This window comes from Chiloscyllium plagiosum, unplaced genomic scaffold (genome assembly GCF_037043375.1).
Source record: "Chiloscyllium plagiosum isolate Xiang-an unplaced genomic scaffold, Cpla_swu_hap1 HiC_scaffold_5, whole genome shotgun sequence".
Classification (NCBI taxonomy): Eukaryota; Metazoa; Chordata; class Chondrichthyes; order Orectolobiformes; family Hemiscylliidae; genus Chiloscyllium; species Chiloscyllium plagiosum.
Window position 1 is genome coordinate 2295568 of NW_028270143.1, and position 24302 is coordinate 2319869.

The 24302-nt window shown below is 42.7% G+C and overlaps 1 protein-coding gene across 6 annotated transcripts in view; it reads left to right on the forward strand.

Moving 5' to 3' along the window:
* The first annotated feature begins 4808 nt into the window (after nucleotides 1-4808).
* The window catches only part of lrrc3b (leucine rich repeat containing 3B), a 64636-nt gene continuing 45142 nt past the window's right edge, over nucleotides 4809-24302 (forward strand). For 2 of the 6 annotated variants that reach the window (XM_043689474.2, XM_043689468.2), the window contains exons 1-2: nucleotides 5041-5426; nucleotides 8213-8358. The gene's annotated coding sequence lies outside the window, so the exon portion shown is untranslated. The other 4 variants (XM_087986908.1, XM_043689472.2, XM_043689471.2 and 1 more) reach the window with 4 other exon arrangements.

Sequence of the window (24302 nt, forward strand, 5' to 3'; positions counted from 1 at the left end):
GGAGCTATGAACCTGCACTCCATGGTTTCTTTGTTCAGCAACATTCCCTAGGACCTAAGTCCTACTAAGATTTGCTTTCCTAGAATGCAGCATCTCACATTTATCTAAATTAAACTCTATTTGCCACTTCACAGCCCATTGGCCCATTGGATCAAGATCCCATTGTAACCTGAGGTAACCTTCTTCGCTGTCCGCTACACCTTCAACTTTGGTGTCATCAGCATACTTACTAACTATACCTCATATGCTCACATCAAAATCATTTATATAAATGATGAAAAGCCCCCGTGGACCCAGCACCGATCCTTGTGGCACTCCAATGGTCACAGGCCTCCAGTCTGAAAAACAACCCTCCACCACCACCCTCTGTCTTCTACCTTTGAGCCAGTTCTGTATCCAAATGGCTAGTTCTCCTTGTAATCCATGAGATCTAACTTTGCTAACCAGTCTCCCATGGGGAACCTTGTCGAACGCCTTACTGAAGTTCACATAGATCACGTCTACCACTCTGCCCTCATCAATCCTCTTTGTTACTTCTTCAGAAAACTCAATCAAGTTTGTGCGACATGATTTCCCATGCACAAAGCCATGTTGACTATCCCTAATCAGTCCTTGCCTTTCTAAATACATGTACATCCTGTCCCTCAGGATTCCTGCCAACAACTTGCCCACCACCGATGTCAGGCTCACTGGTCTATAGTTCCCTGGCTTGTGCTTAGCACGCTTCTTAAACAGTGGCACCATGTTAGCCACATATCAGTTTTCCGTCACCTCACCTGTGACTATTGATGATACAAATATCTCAGCAAGGGGCCCAGCAATCACTTCCCTAGCTTCCCACAGAGTTCTAAGGTATACCTGATCAGGTCCTGGGGATTTATCCACTTTTATGTGTTTCAAAACATCCAGCACTTCCTCCTCTGTAATATAGACATTTTTCAAGAATAACCATCTATTTCCCTACAGTCTGTGTCTTCCATGTCCTTTTCCACAGTAAACACTGATGCAAAATACTCGTTTAATATGTCCCCCATCTCCTGTGGCTCCACACAAAGGCCGCCTTGCTGATCTTTGAGGGGCCCTATTCTCTCCCTAGTTACCCTTTTGTCCTTAATGTATTTGTGAAAACTCTTTGGATTTTCCTTAATTCTATTTGCTAAAGCTATCGCATGCTCCTTTTTGCCCTCCTGATTTCTCTCTTAAGTATACTCCTATTGCCTTTATACTCTTCTAAGAATACATTTAATATTTCTTGTCTAAACCTGACATATGCTTCCTTCTTTTTCTTAACCAAACCCTCAGTTTCTTTAGTCATCCAGCATTCCCTATACCTACCAGCCTTTCCTTTCACCCTAACAGGAATATATCTTCTCTGGACTCTCATTATCTCATTTCTGAAGGCTTCCCATTTTCCAGCCGTATCTTTACCTGTGAACATCTGCCCCCAATCAGCTTTTGAAAGCTCTTGCCTAATACCATCAAAATTGACCTTTCTCCAATTTAGGACTTCAACTTTTAGATCTGGTCTATCCTTTTTCATCACTATTTTAAAATGAATAGAATTATGGTCGCTGGCCCCAAAGTGCTCCCCCGCTGACACCTTAGTCACCTGTCCTGCCTTATTTCCCAAGAGAGGTCAAGTTTTGCACCTTCTCGATTAGAGAAACATCCACATCCTGAATCAGAAATTTTTCTTGTACATGCTTAACAAATTCATCTCCATCTAAACCCTTAACACTATGGCAGCCCCAGACTATGTTTGGAAAGTTAAAATCCCCTACCATAATCACTCTATTATTCTTATAGATAACTGAGATATCCTTACAAATTTGTTTCTTAATTTCCCGTTGACTATAATACAATCCCAATAAGGTGATCATCCCTTTTTCACTTCTCAGTTCAACCCCTGGATGTATTTCTGGGAATATCCTCCCTCAGCACAGTTGTAATGCTATCCCTTATCAAAAACGTTACTCTACCTCCTCTCTTGCCTCCCTTTCTGTCTTTCCTGTAGCATTTGTGTCCTGGAACATTAAGCTGCCAGTCCTGTCCATCCCTGAGCCACATTTCTGTAATTGCTATGATATCCCAGTCCCATGTTCCTAACCATGCCCTGAGTTCACCTGCCTTCCCTGTGAAACCTCTTGCATTGAAATAAATGCAGTTTAATTTATCAGTCCTACCTTGTTCTCTGCTTTGTCCCTGCCTGCCCTGACTGTTTGACTCGCTTCTTTTCTCAACTGTACCAGTCTCAGATTGATCTCTTTCCTCACTATACCCCTGCGCTAACACCCCCTGCCCCCACCTTACCAGTTTAAATCCTCCTGAGCAACTCTAGCAAATCTCCCTGCCAGTATATTAGTCCCCTTCCAATTCAGGTGCAATCCATCCTTCTTGTACAGATCATTTCTATCCTAGAAGAGATTCCAATGATCCAAAAATGTGAATCCTTCTCCCATACACAGCTTCTCAGCTATATGTTAATCTGCTCTGTCCTCCTATTCCTACCCTCACTAGCTCGCAGCACTAGGAGTAATCCAGATATTACTACTCTCGAGAATCTCCTTTTTTAAGTTCCTGCCTAACTCTCTTTTATCTCCCTTCAGAATCTCATACGTTTCCCTTCCTGTGTCATTGGTTCCAATGTGTACAATGACCTCCAGCTGGTTCCTCTCCCCCTTGAGAACATTGTGCACCCTCTCTAAGACATCCTTGATCCTGGCACCAGGGAGGCAACACATCATTTTGATTTTTTGCTGCTGGCCACAGAAATGTCTGTCTGTGCCTCGGACTAGAGAATCCCCTAACACAATTGATATTTTGGAACCTGACATACCCCTCATTGCATTAGAGCCAGTCTCAATATCAGAAACTTGGCTGTTCGTGCTACATTGACCTGAGAATCCTTCACCCCCTACGTTTTCCAAAACATCATACTTGTTTGAAATGGAGATAGCCACAGAAGACTCCTGCACTACCTGCCTACCTCTCTTACCTTACCTTTCCTGGAGTTAACCCATCTATGTGACAGTATCTGCAACATTTCCTATAAGTGGGCGGCACGATGGCACTGTGGTTAGCACTGCTGCCTCACAGTGCCAGAGACCCGGGTTCAATTCCCGCCTCAGGCAACTGTCTATGTGGAGTTTGCACGTTCTGCCCGTGTCTGTGTGGGTTTCCACTGGGTGCTCTGGATTCCTCCCACAGTCCACAGATGTGCAGGTTAGGTGAATTGGCCATGCTAAATTGCCCATAGGTTAGGTGCATTAGTCAGGGGTAAATGTAGGAGAATAGATCTGGGTAGGATACTCTTTGGGGGGTCAGTATGGACTTGTTGGGCTGAAGGGCCTGTTTCCACACAGTAGGGATTCTAATTCTATAACTGCCATCCATCACACCCCCTTGCTCTTGTAAATTTCTCATTGCCTCTAACTGTCTCTCCAATGATCCAGTCGATCTGATAGAATTTTCAACCAATGGCATTTATTGCAGATATAATCCTCAGTAACACGTAAGCTGTCCCTAAACTCCCACATCCAACAAGAAGAGCATATCACTCTACTAAAAGCCATTTTTGCATCTTTCAATCTGCAGACCCAGAAAATAACACTGTTATATTCCTCTACAAAACACTACTCCAGGTTAAATTAATGCTCACGGTTTCTATTTTAAATTTAATCAAGAGACATATCTCAATAAAACATATAATCAAGAATGAACCCACTCTACTCACTACAGCAGATTTACTGTAAGGCCGCACTTAAAAATATTCACTTATCTGTGCTGTGACCTCCCCCAATAGGTTCCTCCAAGATTAGTTGTGAATTTCACTGTTTGTTAATTTTCCCAGACCCACTCTGATGTCCAGTCATACATGAAGCTGTACACAAAGGTGATGATTAACATGAGTGTTGTGTTCAGTATGCTTTATCACTTTGTCTAGGGATTTGTATATTGCATCCAGCAGACACAGATCACTCTTTATCTCCATAAAAAGTAGAAGATAGTTTAAATAATTACCATGGCACTGGAGTAGAGTATGGGCCAGACCTGCATCATGTAAAACCACCAAGAGCACTAGACACCTGATGTCTTGGTTTTTAACTGTAATGGAGAGACAGCATGTTCAGCTTAAGTATCAGTTTGGGTATGTGCTCTTGTCAGTTTTTGGCTCATTATCGCAACCCAGTTGAGCCATATCAGCATATTCGGGGAGCCTGACTTGAAGGTGAGGAGGTCAAATGATCAGTTGATGCAGTTCCCAAAGAACAGGGCTGTGATATACTTTGGTTCATAAAGCTAGTTTGAACTGCTCATCGAGGTGGTAAAAACAATGACTGCAGATGCTGGAAACCAGAGTCTAGATTAGAGTGGTGCTGGAAAAGCACAGCAGTTCAGGCAGTATCCGAGGAGCAGTAAAATCGATGTTTCGGGCAAAAGCCCTTCATCAGGAATACAGGCAGAGATGCTCATCTGTTTGAGAACCGACAGTGAATCTGAGGACCTGAGAGGAGGCAGAGCCTCGAAAGCTAGTGCTTCCAAATAAACCTGTTGGACTATAATCTGGTGTGCTGTGATTTTTAACTAAATGGAAAACAAGGAACTGTTCCTTCAGTTTGCATGGAGCTCCCGCCAAACGCTGCTGAGGACCTAGTACAGAAATGTGAGCATAACAAGATGGTACGTTAAAAATAGCAAGTGTTGAGAAAGTCAGGGTCACGTTTGGGGACTGAGCCGATGTGTTCGGCAGTCCCCCTAGTCTGCCTTTGCACTCCTTCGAGGAGACTTCACTCTTGTGACCAGAGAGTGTTGATTGGATTTAAACATGCATCAGTAAATTACTGCTTCACACTGGAAGCTCTTGAACGGGAATTAGCAGGAGGTAAAAAGTGTACCAGCTCCTATGGTTGCATGGAAAGGTGCTGGGGACGAGAGATTGTGGATGATAAGAGAAGACTTTGTGTTCTTTTACCTTGCGATGGACACATAATGCAATCAAATAATTCGATAACACACACAGGTAAGTTTGGCTATTAAGCAATGCTTTTAGTTTGATGCATTTGGTAATTAGTTTGGGTGCTGGCCAGAGGTATCTTTTGTAAAAAAAAATGTAAAATGGTCTTTTTGAGGCTGGTCGCTGCATGTTGTTGAGGGTGAAGCCCCTCCCCGGTGAAAGGATGGAGGAAGCCTGAAGCCAGTTGAGGCGGGAGCTCCGCGGGGGATGCATGCCAGCGGCAGCGGCGAACTCTCCGCGCTCCGGGAGACACGCGGCCTCTGCCCCCGGCGGGTGGTCATCACGAGCTGCGCGCGTGGAGGAGAAGAACTGGGGCTTCATCGGCGCGCGGCCGAGCCGTTGCCAGGAGACGGGCTGCGCGAGCCCCCTCCCCGTGGCCCTGGTGGTGGGGCGGAACAGCGTGTTGCAGCCGGTAAGGAGTGCGCTGCTGCCTGTTGCTCTGCAAACTCGTGCACCTTGCTGCCTCGCGGGCGGCGCGGCGCGGCGCGAGCTGAAGCGTCCCCTCCGGCGCCCTTGCTGCTGCTGCTGCTGCTGCTGCCTGACCTTTTCCTTCCTGGCTCTGGGTGAGGGGGTGAATTGTTTTGCTTTACCGATGTGTGTACTGTGAAGCGCTCTGTGTCTGCAATAGGGACCGAGCCCCCCCCCCCCCCATCTGCGCGGTTGAAGGATCAGCTCTCGCACCCGCAGGATAAAACTGTGCATTTGTCAGGGAAGTGACACATGCAGCTCAAAATCATATATGTATTAGGCGCATCAATGATTTAAACATGCAACGGTATATATTTTTTTAAATAGTGCATTCACTGTATGCGTATCGCACGGTGCTTGGATGGCAGTTTTATCTCCTCCCCGAAATGATTTACCCTCGTGGAAAGCTTTTTATTAAGACTGTCTTTCTTCATTGTCTACACTTGTATCAAATCTGGTTAATTGCTGCCGAAGCTCAAACCCTGTTGTGGGGGTATGTGTGGGGTTTTTTGTTGTTGTCTCTTGACGGAACAAACACAGCACCGTTCGGAGTGAGTCCGGTGGAGCAGCTATTTGGATATTTGTCGGTTAAAAGTTGCATTGGTGGAATTGTTGAATACCGCAGTGAAAGTTTCCTGTTTCTTTTTGCTCTCTCTCTCTCTCTCTCTCCCCTTCCTTGCCCTCACTGTTCAAGGGCTATTGCGTTGAGCTTTTGCGAATTTTAAATCCTTGAAGGTCGAGCAGTCCCATTTCTGCAGCGAGTTGATCAGGTTGAATAACCCCCCCGGCCGCAAACCTTTCGGACTTCAATCCACAGATTTGTAAATTGAATGTATAACTATCTCCCCTGTGCCCCTGTTTTATCTCCAGAATGCCGTGCTAAATCGAGGGCAAAGAGAGATGGTGCGGGAGATCTCTCACTAACTCCGATCGGGCTAAGTATCTCACCGCGATTAGAGTCAGTCAGACAGCATGGGAACAGACCCTTCGGTCCAACCAGTCCATGCCGAACATAACCCCAAACTAAACTAGCAGCACCTGCCTCCAAATCCCTCTAAGCCTTTCCCAATCATGTGTCTATCCAAATGGCTTTTAAAAACTGTAGTTGTGTCCACCACTTCCTCAGGAAGTTCATTCCACATGCTAACCACCCTCTGTGTAAAAAAAAATTGCATCATGTCTTTCTTAAATCTCTCGCCTCTAGCTAATATGCTGCACAGAAGCAGAGCCTTCAGTTCAGTTCATCCACGCTGACCAGATATCCTAAATTGACCTAGTCTCTTTGCCAGTACTTGGCCCATTTCCCTCTAAACCCTTCCCATTCACGTATCCATCCAGATGCTTTTTAAATGTTGTATTTGTACCAGCCTCCACCACTTCCTCTGACAGCTCATTCCACCCTCTCTGTGAAAACGTTGCCCCTCAGGTCCTGGTCCCTCCTCTCTCTCTCCCCCCCCCAATCTTAAACTTGTGCCCTCTAGTTTGGGACTCACCCATCCTTGAGAAAAGACCTTGGCTATACACACAATGATTCTGATGGGAACTGACAAATCTCTGAACAGATTAAGTCAAACACCCCGTTTATGGTTCATCTCATTCAGATCCTCTGGATGAGTTTAGCAGCACATATCAGTGGGTGGCACACAGGGTGGCACAGTGGTTAGCACTGCTGCCTCACAGTGCCAGAGACCCGGGTTCAATTCCCGCCTCAGGTGACTGACTGTGTGGAGTTTGCACATTCTCCCCATGTCTGCGTGGGTTTCCTCCGGGTGCTCCGGTTTCCTCCCACAGTCCAAAAATGTGCAGGTCAGGTGAGTTGGCCATGCTAAATTGTCCGTAGTGTTAGGTAAGGGGTAAATGTAGGGGCCGAAGGGCCTGTTTCCACACTGTAAAGTAATCTAATCTAATCTAATCTAAAATAATCAGTTGGGAGTTAAAATGAACACCGTAATCTTCAACTGGACATGGAGAATCCAGTGAAATCGATCAGAGTGGCATGTAGACATATGTGCTGACCTACTACCCTAACAGTAGTGGGCCATACATGGGCAGAAGTGAAGATATATGTACTCAAAACAGTTATATTAAGTTTGTTTCATTTGTGAAGCCTCTATTGTGTATGCAAATATTATAACAACGTGGACATGAGATGTGAGGTGCACAGTAGTTGAAGAATTCCAGTTATAGTACGTTTGCCTCGGACAAGCTTGTGTCCAATGCTGGGGGAGAAAATAATCTTTCTCCACATTTCAGCTAGAGTATTATAAAATGCACAATATTTCACTGACTTCTACACAGCTGCCCAATTAGTGAAAATAAAGCAGTACAACTTCCTCACAACCACCTCCCTTATTATTTTCTGTTCCTCTCTGCCAATTTACACACCCTTCTTCCTCTTTGGAAGGTATTTTTTTAGATTAGATTCTCTACAGTGTGGAAACAGGCCCTTCAGCCAACCAAGTCCATACCGACACTCCAAAGAGTAACCCACCCAGACCCATTTCCCTCTGACTAATGCGCCTAACACTATGGGCAATTTAGCGTGGTCAATTCACCTAACCTGCACATCTTTGGACTGGGAGGGAAACCGGAGCACCTGGAGGAAAGCTGTAGGTTATTAATTTAGTCTCGGTTGTAATTATGTCCAGCCCTGTGAATGCACATGTATTTGCAGGTGGGATAATGGGCAGCAGGCAGGAATCCTGACTGATTTTTCTCTTTTTCTCTCAGGTTACTGAAGTCAATTGTCTATCAGAATCAGAAAATTCTCAGAGACTTTCCCAGCTTTTCTGACTCACCTACATCATGGCATAAAATCTGAGCATTGGCAAGCTCCCTTTTCTGGAAGATCGTGACTTAAGCTTGGATGCTCAACTGTGAGTAGCAATCCTCAAACATATTACCCACATGATTACTTTCATGTATGTGCTGAGACAATGACAGTCAATTATTCTCCAATGGGGAGCTTTACAGTTTCACGTAATCCTCCCATTGCCAAAATCCTTTTTGCAGTCAGAGTTCCTGAATAGCTAACCAGAGGAGGATTGATTTCCTTTTCTTAACTAAAGGACACTGGGTGAATTGCAGCTATCACAACATTGGGTCACATCAGCTCATGTGGCTTAACCTCTGCTGGATCCTTCCGAGTCAGTGATATTTAGTGCTGTAGCTGCTGCCTCTAATACTGAAGAAAATTGCTTTTTATTTAATTCAATTATCTTTAACATTTTAAAGCTTTACGTGCCATATACATTTCTGTGACAATCATACCTAATTCCTAAATTCCCCATAAAATTCTACCTACTAGTCATTATTGATAACAATAATTTGCATTAATCAAACACCTTTAATATAATAAAACATTCTCAAGGTGCTTTATAAGCATTGAGGAGAAAGTGAGGTCTGCAGATGCTGGAATGCAGATGCTGGAATCTGATAAGACCACAAGACACAGGAACAGAAATTAGTCCATTCAGCCCATCGAGTCTGCTCCGCCATTCAATCATCGCTGATACGTTTCTCAACCCCATTGTCCTGCTTTCTACCCATCACCCTTGATCCCCTTGATACTCGAGGTAGACCACATGACCACTTTAGATTAGATTTCCTACAGTATGGAAACAGGCCCTTCGGCCCAGCAAGTCCATATCGACCCTCTGAAGAATAACCCGCCCAGACCCACTCCCCTACCTATATTTTACCTCTGACTAATACACCTAACGCAATAGGCAATTTTGCATGGCCAATTCAAATTAGCATGGCCTTGTTCAAAGCTATACGGCTGGAGTTTTGTGTGTTCCCACTGGGCATGGTTTTGGGGTGGGGCTGGTTGTTGATAGGGACATGTAAAATACATAAGGTGGCTAGCCCACCAGGTTTCCACAAACAACATAATTTGCTGGATAGGCAGGCACCAAATTCACTGGCCCACCTGCCATAATTAAATAAACAATTTACTGTCACTTAAGTATGTTGACAAACTGATTGATCAGACGGGAGTGGGTGTGCTTATTTTAGTGGCCTATATGAGAAAAACCGGGTAGAAAAGATTGGAGGGCATTCTCAAATGTGTCAGCCCACTTCCATGCTGCCTAACTAACAGAAAACTAGCCCCGCGATCCCCTCTCCATGGGCTCTAGTATCCCTCTCCAACCTAAAACCCAGAGACCTATCCTTCTAGGGCAGCCATGATCCTCTTCAGGCTTCTTCTTGCATTCCCAGCAGTGCCTAACATGGAGGCCTGGTGCTGCTTGCAATGATCGATCTGTTGGGCAATTGGATTTACAGGTAGTTTCTGAAAGTGTGAATTTCTCTCAGACGGGAGGAAATCTCACTGTCGAACCATTCAGTTCACCCACAGTGAAGTACAACCTTCCTGCCCGAGTCAGCTTCCATCTGTGAGCAGTCCACCCACAGTGAAAGGCAATTTATAGTCTATAGCTGTCAAAGAACTATAGAGAAGTTGAGGTATTTCAGAGCTTTGAGCATTGGAAGTGAAGGCACAGCCTACTTGTTTAATAAAGTATTCTTCAGGGCAACATGAGTAAGGCTGTGGGAAATCCAAAGTCCAGGAGTTACTGTTGTGAATGTAACATTGCATGAAAAATTGTAATAAAGAGTAGAAAATGGATCATTCAATAATTCTTATCTTTCCCTTTCTTCATACTAGCTGGCACCTTTTTTGATATACGTGTGTGACCATAAGAATTATCGAATATGGTAGCATTGCATTTTGTTACTGAATTAATAGTTTAAAGAAGAGAATAAATGATCTAGGGAACAAGAGTTTAAATCTCACCATCTCAGTTCCAGATTAGAATTACATTTCTTCAAAAAGAATTTGGAATCACCTTCATCTGTGCCACCTAATCTTCCCCCATCACACTTCCACACAGGCTCTGACTCAACTTTACATACCTTGGTTAGGAGACATGATTTGGAGATGCCGGTGTTGGACTGGGATGTACAAAGTTAAAAATCTCACAACACCAGGTTATAGTCCAACAGGTTTAATTGGAAGCACACTAGCTTTCGGAGCGACGCTGCATTCAGCCCATCGAGCCCTTCACCTGATGAAGGAGCATCACTCTGAAAGCTAGTGTGCTTCCAATTAAACCTGTTGGACTATAACCTGGTGTTGTGATTTTTAACTTAGTTAGGAGAGGTTATTGCGTTCAATTCTGATCACCACATTACAGGAAGAATGTGGAGGTTTTGGAGAAGATGCGGGTGAGGTTTATCAGGATGCTGCCTGGATTGGAGGGTATGAGCTATAAGGAGAGGTTAGAAAAACTCAGGTTGTTTTCGCTGGAGTGTTGGAGGCTGAGGGGAGACTTGATATGGTTGATGCATAGATATGGTTGACGGTCAGAATTGAAATGTCTAATACGAGGGGTGTGCATTTAAGGTGAGAGGGGGAAAGTTCAAAGGAGATCTGAGGGGCATGTTTATGTACACAGTGGTAGGAGTCTGGAATACGCAACCAGAGTAAGTGGTGAAGGCAGATACGATAGGGATGTTTATGGGACGTTTTAGGTAAGCACATGAAAATGCAAGAAATGGAGGGATATGGACCAAAGGCAGGCAGAAGGGATTAGTTTAATTTACGTCATGTTCAGCACAACACGATGGGCCGAAGAACTGTACAGTGCAGGAACAGGCCCTATGTTCTGCATCATTGTAGGAGATGCTTCATCTTTTGGGATGCCTATCTACAGCTACATTCAAGAGAATTTGTTTGGCTGTACTTAATGTCTGTATAAGAGCTTTGCATAGTCAGCACCAGTCCTGATGCAATTGAGATACAGCTCAGTCTACTATATTTTGCTGGGTGGGTTCTTCTAAAAATAACATAACTGGCATCAGTAAAATGACTGCTTTAAAGCTATATGCTTCGGGGAAGGCGGCCAACCATCCTTATCCAGTCTGGTCTTTGTGATTTCAATCTAAGACCACACATTTGGCACTTAACAGCCCTTGAACTTAGCAAGCCATCCTGTAGTTGCATAAAATCACTGCAACTGTTTGAGAAAAAGGCTCAAGAAATTGCCTCATGGGAAATTGATCACAGAGAGTAAATACCAGCCTTGCTAGAGACGCTTAATTTTCCGCAATGAATTAAAAGGAACAGGATTGTCAGTGCTTGATTGTCACACACTTAGTTTGAAACGGTAACATAGTATTGTAGACTTCAGAGTTTATGCTTCTGTTCATTGCACAGTCAGCATTGAGGTCTCATCACCATAATAACAACGGTTTATTGATTAAATATTGAGCAATTTGATAACTAAGCTTAAAATACATTAGGTTGCGCTTAAAATAAAATAACTTTTAGAATAATATTTGTACTTATATTGTATATGTGTAACAAAAATATAGACAACTAATCCATTGTTTCACAAAGCAAAACATTTCCTCATCAGTTTGTTGGGTTTATCTGATTCATTGAGAATGATCAGGCATGGAGAAAGAAGATTTTGTATTTATGCACATTTTTCATGACCTTAGCGCATCCTAAAGTTCTTGACATCACCTGAAATAACTCTGAAATGTAGAATTGTAGGAAAGTGACAGGCAGTTGGATGCTACAATGCCCCACAAACAACCAGGAGATAAATATCCAGAATATTTATTGATGTTGGTTGAGGGATAAGTATTGACCAGGATGTTGGAGCCAACTTCCCTATATTATTTGAAATGGAATTGAATCTTTTATGTACACCTAAGACAGATAAGCCTCAGTATAATATCTTATTTGACAGTAGGCATCGCTCAGTGTAACACAGTTGTGCACCATGATATCAGCCTGTATCATGTACTGACATGTCTGAAGTGGGCTTGAAATTGTAACTTTCTGACTTGGAGATGGACCTGAACTATGGCTAACACAGATCCCTGGCTTAAAATTAGAGTTGCCCTTTCAGACAGATTTTTCTGAGGAATTTGAGTCAACCATGTTTGGAATCAGTTTTCCTCTTGCCTAGATTTAGTAACTTCACATTACTTCATTAAATATTATTGTGATTTTTTTCTGGCTAAAATTCCATGGAGTCCTTCACTGAAGGCTATAGGAGAGATAAGTAAGTGGAAGCACCAGTTATATGAGAGCATCCAAAAGATGGGAATTGTCACTTGGAGCACAGGCCAGTGAAACAATGTCTGATTCATTTTTATGGCAGGATAGATCTGCTCAAATGGGCACTAATATATGGTTTATCTCTTGCCCATTGATTGCCAACATAAATACCCTTTTATTAGAGAGTGATTACAAGGTTACTGCCAAATTTAATCACCAAAGGAATAATTATGTAGCAAAGTAAAATACATTGGGGGGAACATAGATGAGGGACAGAGACAAGAGATTTGAGGATCAAAGAAAGTGACACAGGCATACAATGGAGGAGGTGGTACGAGTAGGATTGAAGAACAAAGAGACATGCAGAGTGAGATATACTGTGATATAGTCTGACTGTGATTTAGAAGATGTAAGATTTGCCCTGGTTCTGTAATAAAATAAACGAGGCTGATGTTTGTTAGCTGTACTGTTGAATTCTATTTATAACCTACCTCCAAATTAACTTTAAGCACTGCCATCTTAAGTTGGGCGATGACATCATGTAGACTGGGAGAGGCTACTTGATGCTGAGGAAACCATTTTGTGCTGAAAAAAACAAGACTACGAATTCAACAAAGACTATTCTCACTTATCAAATCTAACTTACTTAGACGTGATTTCAAATTAAATTTTCAGTTTAAGAACATTTTTAAGGATTTCTTCAATTTATTAATTTCAGTAAGATATATTGTTTGTAGAGGAAAAAAATAGCACAGTTTTTACAAAATAGCCTCCAGCACATCCTGTTGGATCTTTTACATTGGGAGGTAAGGTATGGTTACATAGAGAACATAGGAGACAATGACACTGAAAGAAGTGTCTGCAGGACCAGGATAGCTGGAAATAGATATGAAATACTGGACAGAATCTGCAAAAAGACATAATGGATGCTTGACTAATTTTGTACCTTTAACATGACAAATTAGAATTATTATAGGTTAATCTAAAATAATGTACAGATGTGAGTGCAGAGAAACATGGGATTTCTCAATCTCACTGTACATGTGCTAATCTTGCTAAAATAGGTAAGAATTGGAATCAATGTTGTGAGATTATAAAACAGGTATTTATTGGTACTGGGATAATTAAATGATAATAAAAAGCAGATACAGGTCACTAGGGAGATCAAGATTGCTATATGAAGAAAAGATTCTGGGAAATATTCTAAACTGTGGCAAAATAATTGTGAATGAGAAGGGGTGTGTGTGTGTTTGTTGGGTCTGGCAGTGGGGTGGGTCATAGGCTGGGTGGCTTTCAAATCTAGAAAGCCGCCAAGGTCACTGCAGTGACCCTGGTTCAAGGAAACTTGGAATATTGTGTATAGTTCTGGTCGCCCCATTACAGGAAGGATGTGGAAGCATTGGAAAAGGTGCAGAGAAGATTTACCAGGATGTTGCCTGGTCTGGAGGGAAAGCCTTATGAGGGAAGGTTGAGAGACTTGGGTCTGTTCTCCTTGGAAAGAAGAAGGCTAAGGGAGGATTTGATAGCGACATACAAGATGATCAGAGAATTAGATAAGGTGGACATTGAAAGTCTTTTTCTTAGGATGATGGCGTCAGCTTGTACAAGAGGGCATAGCTACATTTGACGGGTGATAGATTTAAGACAGATGTCAGAGGCAGGTTCTGTACTCGGAGTTGTAAGGCTGTGGAATGCCCTGCCTGCCAATGTAGGTAACTCAGCCACATTAGTGAGATTTAAACAATTCTGGGATAAGCACATGGATGATGATGGAATGGTGTAGGAGGATGGGCTTAGAATAGTTCACAGGTCGGCGCAACATCGAGGGCCGAAGGGCCTGTTCTGCGCTGTATTGTTCTATATTCTATGTTCTAAGTGTTCAGCAGTGCAGGAAGAAAGTAAATGATCTGCTACACTCCTCAAGGGTGACTGCTACCATTTCTTCTGATATCTCCCATTTGCACGGCCACCAGTCACTCAAACTTTACCACTCGCCAAAGCTCATGGACTACAAATTTCATTAGCGCCTAAATCATGTCCACTCAAATGTTCTCGCCCACTAACCCTCCCTGCCCTCTGCTCACTCACCGAGGACGCAGTCTTTACTGCTCCTACATCACCACTCATGGCTCTCCCCTCTACCTCCAACACTTCCAACACAGCTTTTGTCTCATTACAGGAAAAAACATTTCTGTCAACCTGGTTGAGAGAGTGTAGACTGATGGAGAGGGTGAAGTTCACAAGGCTCCTTACCCAACATGAGGAGAAGGTGGTTAATGGGGCTGGAGAAGATGTCGAGAACTTATGGGCAACCAACTTGGTGACTTTCAATGCACATGCCACCAATGCTGACTCGTTAACATGTGCAAGCTTTTATCTGTCTTGAAAAAGTAACTCCCTTTCTTCTCTTATGCAGACTCTAGTGGTACCCAGCAAACCTCTGCCAGCACTGAGACCCTCAGCTCCACCTCCATCTCTGAGGAGGAAGCTCTGAACCTTCAGTGTGCGCATTGGCAAGACTTCCACCAGCTCGGGGTGGGAGGTCTCTTTCTAGATTAGCCTCGGGAGCTCAATCTGGTGAACACATTACTGAAATGTCTCTTCAGTTAATCGAGGAAGAAGCACTTCAGGTCTCTGGTGCTCAAAAGACAGCCCCAGCTGAGCTCAAGACAGAAGATGGCCCCAAGGTCTTGGCCATTAATGACATTGTCAACATGCATGGAGATGCTCAGGAGCAGCCTTTTCGGACATCCCGAGGATGAAATGTAATGGGCATGCATTGGTCATCTCACAAGCAATTGACTTTGCGACAGCAAATAGCATCAGAAGTCAGGGATCCTTGAACCCTAACTTTGTCAGTGCAGCCAAGGCATTGCATTTTAACATGGACGATACTGAGGCTAAAAACAAGATGCAGGGATTATGGTAGGGCCAGCCCTGGATAGATTTTCCACATTTATACTCACCTTGTGAGTGAGAGGACAGACTCAGTGATGATTCCACAGTCCTTGGAGACACGGGTTCATTCATTCCATCTCTTGAAGGCACCATTTAAGGCTGGGAGGTGTACAAAGAGCAGCTGACATCTCCGTTGCTAGCTCAATGGCCAGCTAAGGGAACCTGCACAACGTGCTGCCTCTCTCAGGTTAAATGCCCCAGCATTTCAGAGTAATTCAGCAATCTAAACGCAACCTGACATGTGGAAGGCTAACTGATGATGGAAGGGTAAAAAGGAGGTGCCTATGGATTGCTCTCAACCTGCCTCTGATCATAAGGGACTGCACTATGTAACACTTGGATATCATACACTGACTGAAGCCTTAAAGGCCACCCAGCCTCATGTTGATGTTACTGCCCTGTCTCAGTGACTGCTGAATGGTGAGGAGGGCCTGTAAAGTGCAGAAACATTTAAGGTGGACTCAGCTGAAGACATCATGCGTACGGTCATGTGCATAAGTAGACACTTATTCATGAACAGAAACATTCGAGGGGGGCAGGTACAACCAGATGAACTGACCAGAGACTGCTTGCCATATAACCTACAGCAAACAACACAATGAAAGGAAGTCCAAATCCTGCTCATTTCACCTGGAGGTGGATTTTAATGACGTTCTCTCTGGCTTATTATGCTTGATGCATGTGCATACCTCTATCATGGTCTCTTGGATGTCCCTTTTGATCAGTGTCTTGATCCTTATTCTCATCTTCATCCTTAGAAGTTACTGTTGATCCCCATTTTGTTTGCACCTGGTATATCCCCCCTCCCTATTGGCTCCAGTTGTGAAGAGTATAGCATGCCACAATGATGCTGCACCCCTTTTCTGGGCTACATTGTAGGAGCCTCTCTGGCGCAGTCAGGGCATTGAAACCTCATCGAAAGGAGGTCTCTGATGTATTTCACTCTGGCCCTGAAGCAAGTATGAGCAGCATGGTATCTTTGTTCTGTATTAGTCGGAGGGTTTCTTAAAGGTATCAGCAGCTATATTTGGAGGGGGCAGCCTTTGTATCCTGTCAGTCATCCTTGTTTGGCCGAAGGGCCTTGTAAGGACACAGGAACTTGTGGATTTTCTAAATGGCAGCTCCCAGAATATCTGATGCATTCGCCAAAATTTGACATTGGTGGTCGCAGATAAGTCACACTCGAAAGGTGTGGAAGCTTTTTCTGTTGACAGTCTCCGCTGGTTAGTGAAAGGAGCCTCAACATATGTGGTCTATAGTGCCCTGTGGCAGGGGGAAGTCTAGCAATGTGGAGAATCCCACTGCCTGAAATGCCTGACTCTCATCATCATGGGGTAAGGATCTAAACTGATGAATTCTTGAGAAACAAAAATTGCTGGAAGTTGTTGGAAAGTCTCAGCAACTCTGGCAGCATCTGTGGAGAGAAATCAGAGTTAGCGTTTCAGGTCCAGTGATCCTTCCTTCTGAACAGAATTGTGAATTCTGGAGATTTCTGGAGAAGCCTGGATTCTGACGGTAATGGCATCTATGACATTTTGGGTCTAGGATTGGGAGATTTCACACAGGTCTCCAATTGCTTCTTCAAACAAGCTGCTGACAAAATTCAACACTGTTATAGCATTGATAATCACTGGGTTGGGCTGGTCACCCAGTCCTTCTGACCTAAGTCCTACTCCAAGAGATTACACAGTTCTGTGCTGATAGTGACCCAGGTCATCCTTAGCCTGTGCGTGCATTGTGGTTGTGAGAACTGTAGAAAATGACAGTGAGGTCAGTATAGGTAGGTTCTGGTCATCCTCCTCCATTTCTATGATGGCTCTTCACCTGTGGCTTCCCCTTAGAACATAGAACAATACAGCGCAGAACTTGCCCTTTTGCCCTCGATGTTGTGCCGACCTGTGAACTAATCTAAGCCCATCACCCTACACTATCCCATCATCATCTATATGCTTATCCAAGGACTGTTTAAATGCCCCTAAAGTGGCTGGTTAACTACATTGGCAGGCAGGACACTCCACGCTCTTACTTCTGAAGACTGAGGCAGCTGCTGAAATTTGCTGTTCTTGCTGAGCTTGCAGACAACCTTGTGATTGCTCTTTCCTCCAATACCGTCTTTGCCAGTGCCCTGAGGCAACAAGGTTTGCACCAACTGCAATATCTGTGCCAGATGTGTGAGCCATTAATTTGTGCACATGTTGGACAAAGAACATCATTCACTGATGGTATTCCTGAGCACTCCACATCAATTATAATGAAGCGTTCAGTTGTGCCCTGACGTAGTGACAAGGAGTCCAATGTCCTGCCCCTGTAAGGAGCACCGAGGTATGTAACCTTATTTAGATGTCTGTTACAGAAGCAAAGTGCTAATGCATTAACCCAGTGTAATAGCACTTCCTCCCCAAAAAAGTAATCCTTAAACATCACAGTCCATGTCCTTGCATACTTACAGTTTAGTGGGCAAATGTAGCAGCTCTGAAACATTATCTCCCAGGTATGAAATACGATTCGAAAAGGGCAAACCCAGCTCAGAATTTTCAGTTAGGGTCTGAATAGATTGTCATACCTAACATGACAAGGAGGCTATTGGTGCAAACTGTGTAACGATTGATCAGCTGAGGTCATAATTTTAACTATCATCCTTGCAAAAAGAATGACCTGTCAAGAAATTGCAATTTGATGCCAGATGGGGTGGCATTGTAGAATCAATGGATATAGGATTAATGCAATTGCAGGATGTCACATTTAAAAGAATTATAATCCCATTCCCAAAGAAGAAAACTGTGACTTATTTTACCCATTCTGCATGTGGTGGCTGCCATTTTCTCTAATAATCATGTGGTTTCTTTGGATTGAAAATGGCAACTTTTAAACTTTGTGTCCTCGTGAGTGATTTGCAGACTCTGTCTTAGATGCATTGTGGTCCCTTCATTCTTCATGTGTTTGAGTTGCTTTTCCTGAGTCTTCAATGACCTTTTGACACATCTGTCCCACACGCCCACCCCATTCATGCCATCCCCTTTAGATAACTGCTAGTATCCCCAGTGTGCCCCCTCAGCCCATGGCTTTGCAATTTGCCATGTCCTTATTGGCCATATACTCACCCCATGCTAAAGCATGTTCAGGATAATCCTTCTTCTCAGTGATCTAATTCAATGAATACCAATCCCAGACTTGAGCTTCCCACTCCGGAACCCAGAACTCCAAGGATTGCCCCATGGTAAGCCCTCTGACCATTATTGCCCAGTTCTCCATCATTCAGTGTGGTTCACTCCCTCTATCTATTTGGCAAGAAATCCCTGACTGCTATTGGGCCTGCCCCTGGTCTGATGCCTCCACTGCACCCCGACTAATGTACCTACAATCACTGCACTGTTTGCACTTGGCCTGTAGAACTGACCTCGGTCCAATATGCTTGCAGACTACAGAGACCAGACTGCTGACACATGGATCCCTGCACTTTGGTAGGACCAATATCTGACTGAACCCCTTGACTGAGTGTGATGGCACCCACCGACTAACTGTAATCCTTGACTCCACTTAGGACTGGTTCCTTTTTTGACTTTTAGACATTGCTGTTTAGTTGAAGCACGTAGAGTGCATTTGCTGTGTATGCTGCTGGCATATGCTGTTAGCATGACATTGACAGAACACAATGCCATATAGTAACACGTCCACCCCCTTGATTGTTCAGTGTTCCAAACTGTATCAAGCTGCCTGCTTGTCCCTCTGAGTTGAAAAGCACTGCAAGCAACAGGGGATGACAACCTCTTATTAAGTGCAAAGTTAGTGAGTGCTAAGAAAGTAAGCTGACAGTTATAAGATGCATCATATATAGATGTATATGATACATGAGGCTCACTTCCAGGCAAAGAGACTTGGAAGAAACAGAAAGGTCATAGGTATCCCTGTGCTCCAAAGTGAAGTCCTGAAGGGATGCAGTTGAGTGTGACTTGGCTGGAGAGCAGCCATAATAATGTGGTAAAGCTGGTGGTTTGCCAATATGGACTTGCATAGACAAAAGGTGTAAAAGGACAGTTTCCATGTGGAGGCATTGTGATAAAGATAGTTGTCTGAAACACCAGAGAGCAAAGTAGTGAGTGGCTGCCATTAGATATCTGCTTTGACTTTCATGTTAGGATTTGGCATTGTCTAGTTTCTCGGAGGAGGATAGGGATCTCTGAATTGTACAGAAGTGAATTGAGATTAGGTAATAATGAGATGAACTGCATTGAAATAAGACATTCCCACCCCCCGCTTATGATTTACACTGGCCCTATAAATCCTCATGAGAAATTCAGAATCATTTTCTAGATATTGTAAATTGATGGTTTTTTTTCCCATTTTTGTTGTGTTTCCCACTGTTCTCACCATTGCCCAGTCAGTTAAAGAGAGTGGAAAATTCCATAACAATGATATTAAAAATTACGAAATGCGCACAGAGCAATTAATTTAACCATACAGTCATGCTTTTGTCTTTGGAAGTCTTTTTAACAATGTGCTTTCTAAAATGAATATGGAAAATCTCAGTTTATGCAGTATTGCAATATTCTTTACTGAGAAAACTCCAGCTAATTAGCGTAGCCCTCAACATTGCAACTCTGCATAGAATTTTGAGACATTTTTAAAGATGACAGAAAAACAGCTATCTGTAATAAATACATATAAAATTATTTCACATAATATTTCAAAAGAATATATATATGTATCGACGATTGTTAAAGAAGAATACTGCCTATTGTTTCTTTAAATGTGAATTTGACCAGCTGCTGAGCAAAGAGAACATTTTTAGTCACAGAATGTTAATTGTGACTAGGAGGAGTTATGACACGCCATCATATTCTAAAACTGTGCTTAGCTGCCTTAAAAGGCAGAACATTTCCCAATCTTTTTTCTGAATTTCACCATTTTATTTTTGCATATGTCAAGGGGATTTCAGGTTGTGGGATAGATGAATATTGTGGCTGATTTAATTGCCATTGTTATGCGGTGGGCTTCATTGGTCTATGAATCCTTTATTATTCATTACATTTGTATACTTTTGAAACATTCTGCAAATCCATTAACAGATGGGTAAAGATTGTATTATTTAGATATCATTGTTGATGATAAATACCAAAAAGAGTAACAACTTTTCACTGTTTCAAAGCAATGACTTTTCAAATATGTTTCAGCACCAACACAACACATTTTATCAGAGGAAATATTTTTTAAAACACACCAAAATTAGAAAAATACGTTGTCTCAAAAAACATAAATATATCAAAATTGTTAATGAAACGCTAATTGATAAATGCTAAGATAAGAAAGAATTCTAACATGTGGACTTGTTAGTTACAAATATTGACTGAGTAGATTAACTTTGACAATTACTTGCTTGATAGTCCACCTTTTAAAAATGATAATGATTTGGATTCTCTGGGGTATATTATAACTCTGGGCACTTCAGTGAAAAGAATGATAATGAGTCAGCCGTTTTTTTCACAAGTCTGTCAAGTTTTGCTGGAGTGAGTAGCAATAAAAATAAAACTTGGGAAAGATATAGATTGGGGTATGGATTCAGGCTTATTAATTTTACACAATGCTCAATTCAAAACAGTCTTTTGTGCGGCAGTTAACGATGGTATATTGAATATCACAGATAAACAAATGAAAAATTGTAAATAATATTCATTTGAAATGGCAAAATCCAGAAATTTCCAATCCGATGGTAATACTTCAGTTATGTGTAGAGAGTAGACAAGCTGTGATTGTTCTTCTTAGAGTGGAGATGGTTTGGAGAAGATTGGATAGAATTGTTCAAGATCAGGAAAGGTTTAAATATATAGAGGGAAGCAAATTCCAATGGAATCAAGTAGAAACATCAATAATCAAAAGCTTAGGTTTAGAATGACATGCGAAGAATGAAAGGTGAGGACTTTTTTTATTTTACGAAGTGGGTTATTATTATCTGGAATGTATTCCTTCGAAGGATGGGTGTAAACTTATTCAGTAAGTTGGTTTTGGCTATGTACATGGAAATATGCAGGACTGTGGGGAACAGAAGGGTAGCAAAAATAATTAAATACTCCACATCACTCAAGAAGCTCAACACCTTCCAGGACAAAGCAACCTGCTTGACTGACACCACATCCACCCCATCTTCAGTACTGTATTCGCTTATGCACTGCAATAACTCCTCCGACAACATTCTGCAACTTGTAACCTCTACCCCGAGGAGGACAAAGGCAGCAGCTGCATGAAAGCACCACCACCTGCAAGTTTCCCTCCGAGGCACACTGCTCTCTTGACTTGGAAATATATCACCATTCTTCATTGTCGGTGGGCCAAAATTCTGGCTCCTTGCTAGTAGCACCGTGGGTGTATTTACTCAATCTTATTAAGTGAAACCACTTTGAGAAAGTTCTACCCAGAGACTTTTGGAACTCTTTCAGCAAACTTTGAAAAGGAGCATTTTCATTCATTTATTTTAGGATACCATATTAGCAAAAGAAAACAAAACTTTACAATGGAAGCAGCATGTGGAACAGCAAAACAGCTTTCAGGTTTCATAACAACAATCTTTTTTATAGCAGCGAAGATTGGACAACAGTTTTAATCAACTGATGCTATCATGAGGGATCAAAATGTATATAGGATTTTTATCTCCTTATCCTAACTAAATTCTTACAAATTGAGAAAATAACCAATAACTTCAAAAGCCTATCAATAAAAAAAAAATTGTCCATACCACTATTTCCACCAAAAAAGAAATCTGCTTTCAGATCAATTTGTTACATTGTGAATTGGCACATGTAAAAAGCATAAATCTTAAGATTTTGAACTGTTTCTGAATAGACACCAAATTAAATGAGAAACATATTAGCACACTTTTCTGCTCTATGAGAAGAACATCATATTAGATTAGATTCCCTATAGTGTGGAAACAGGCCCTTCGGCCCAACAAGTCCACACCGACCCTCCGAAGAGTAACCAACCCCCCCCCCCCTCTGACTAATGCACCTAACACTGTGGACAATTTAGCATGGCCAATTCACCTGACCTGCACATCTTTGGATTGTGGGAGGAAACTGGAGGGAACCCACGCAGACACTGGGAGAATGTGCAAACTCCATACAGACAGCTGCCCAAGGCTGTAAACGAACCTGGGACCCTGGTGCTGTGAGGCAGCAGTGCTAACCACTGAGCCACCGTGCTGCCCTTAGATATGTTATAAAGATCAATGAGAAGCAAATTACAATTTCCTAACAGCTTTTAAGCAATATTTCACTTAAAGGGGGCATTAGTTAGATCATGCTTCAATAGCAGAAATCAACTCCCCATAGTTTCATTCATCACATGTATGTAAGATCTGAATCATGCAGTTGCAGAAACTTACAACAGGAGCTTATTTATGGCAGAATTATTGTTGGGCTCTTAAATAGATCAATCACACAGCTTCTTCAATCAAAGAGGATCTAAATCTACAACAAATAGCCCAAATAACGGTGGATACAGAATCTACAAAAGTTCAATTTAATACAAAACATGCTGCAGAGTGTGTTGACTATTTAAAGCATCATAAACTGGGTGACTAAGGGAGTCAAACCTCTTCTGAACAATATATTGCATCTGACAACATCCACACCAGGCCGCAGCCGCCACTGGGCCACTACCCCCCCCCACTCTGCATCGGGTCACTGATGTCCCTGCTTTGGACCACCATCCCCACTTCGGAGGCCAGAAGTTGGAGGCTGGGGGTGGCTGTCTGAGAAGACCGAGGAGGAGAAGAAAACCGCTGAATGGGTTGGGGGAACAAGAGGGAGAAGACAAAGAAAAAGAACAGGTTGAGTGGACAAGCTCTGGCTGGAGGGTCCTACTCCACTGCAATCTTACTGGTGGTTCCAGTCCTCCATAACCGTGAAGGCAAAACTGTTCAGCCTTCGACCAACTGTTGTAGCAATAGAACTTACTTGTTGAAGATGTGCTTCAGTCTTTGGAACATACCAGGCGATAAACCAGATTATTCCTAATCCAACATATACCTTCATGCCTTGGAAAAGAACCTTGAAGAAAACTTCGCTGCTGTGAGGGAACAAGTTTCTTTACCAGCGGAACACAAGGATAGGCACTTCATTTGTTCCTAGACCTAATAATTGTATCCATCATTGCTAATGGAACATTAAGACATTATAACCACCTTGTAAATCCCATCCACTCCTACAGTTACATCATTCAAAGTTCCTTCAGCCAGATCAATTGAATTTCTGACCTAACAGAAACCAGTGGAGAAAAATGAAAGATCACCAGCTTTACCTTGAGTTTCTGCAACTGGTTACAGACTTTCCTGATCTACCTACTAAAACAGATGGAAGGGCAAGACAGATTAGGAAAAGAAACTGCACTATAACTCATTTGAGTATGTATATAACTGTTAATCAATGTTTCTGACGTGGGAAGAGAAAGCTGGGGTAGTGGTGCTGCGTGACCCTGGAGCAACCTTACGATGATGTCGTGGAGCTGCATATCATTGAGCATAAACAGCAGCATTTGGGCAGAGTTAGATGAGACGCGAGGTCAAACTTGATTAGACCACACTACACTCTGGAAAACTCACATGAGCACACCGATATGAATGCACAAAGAAGACAGATTAGACCTAATATCACTATAAATCAGAAATCCTTGACTGTGCAGAGCAGTATTTGATGTTAAGGTGAAATAAATAGTGTTACGTTAAAGCCTTAACCAATACAGTTCTTGAATTTGCTTTCTCATTGGCTAATCTGTCTTGCGCGCAAACTTATGTGG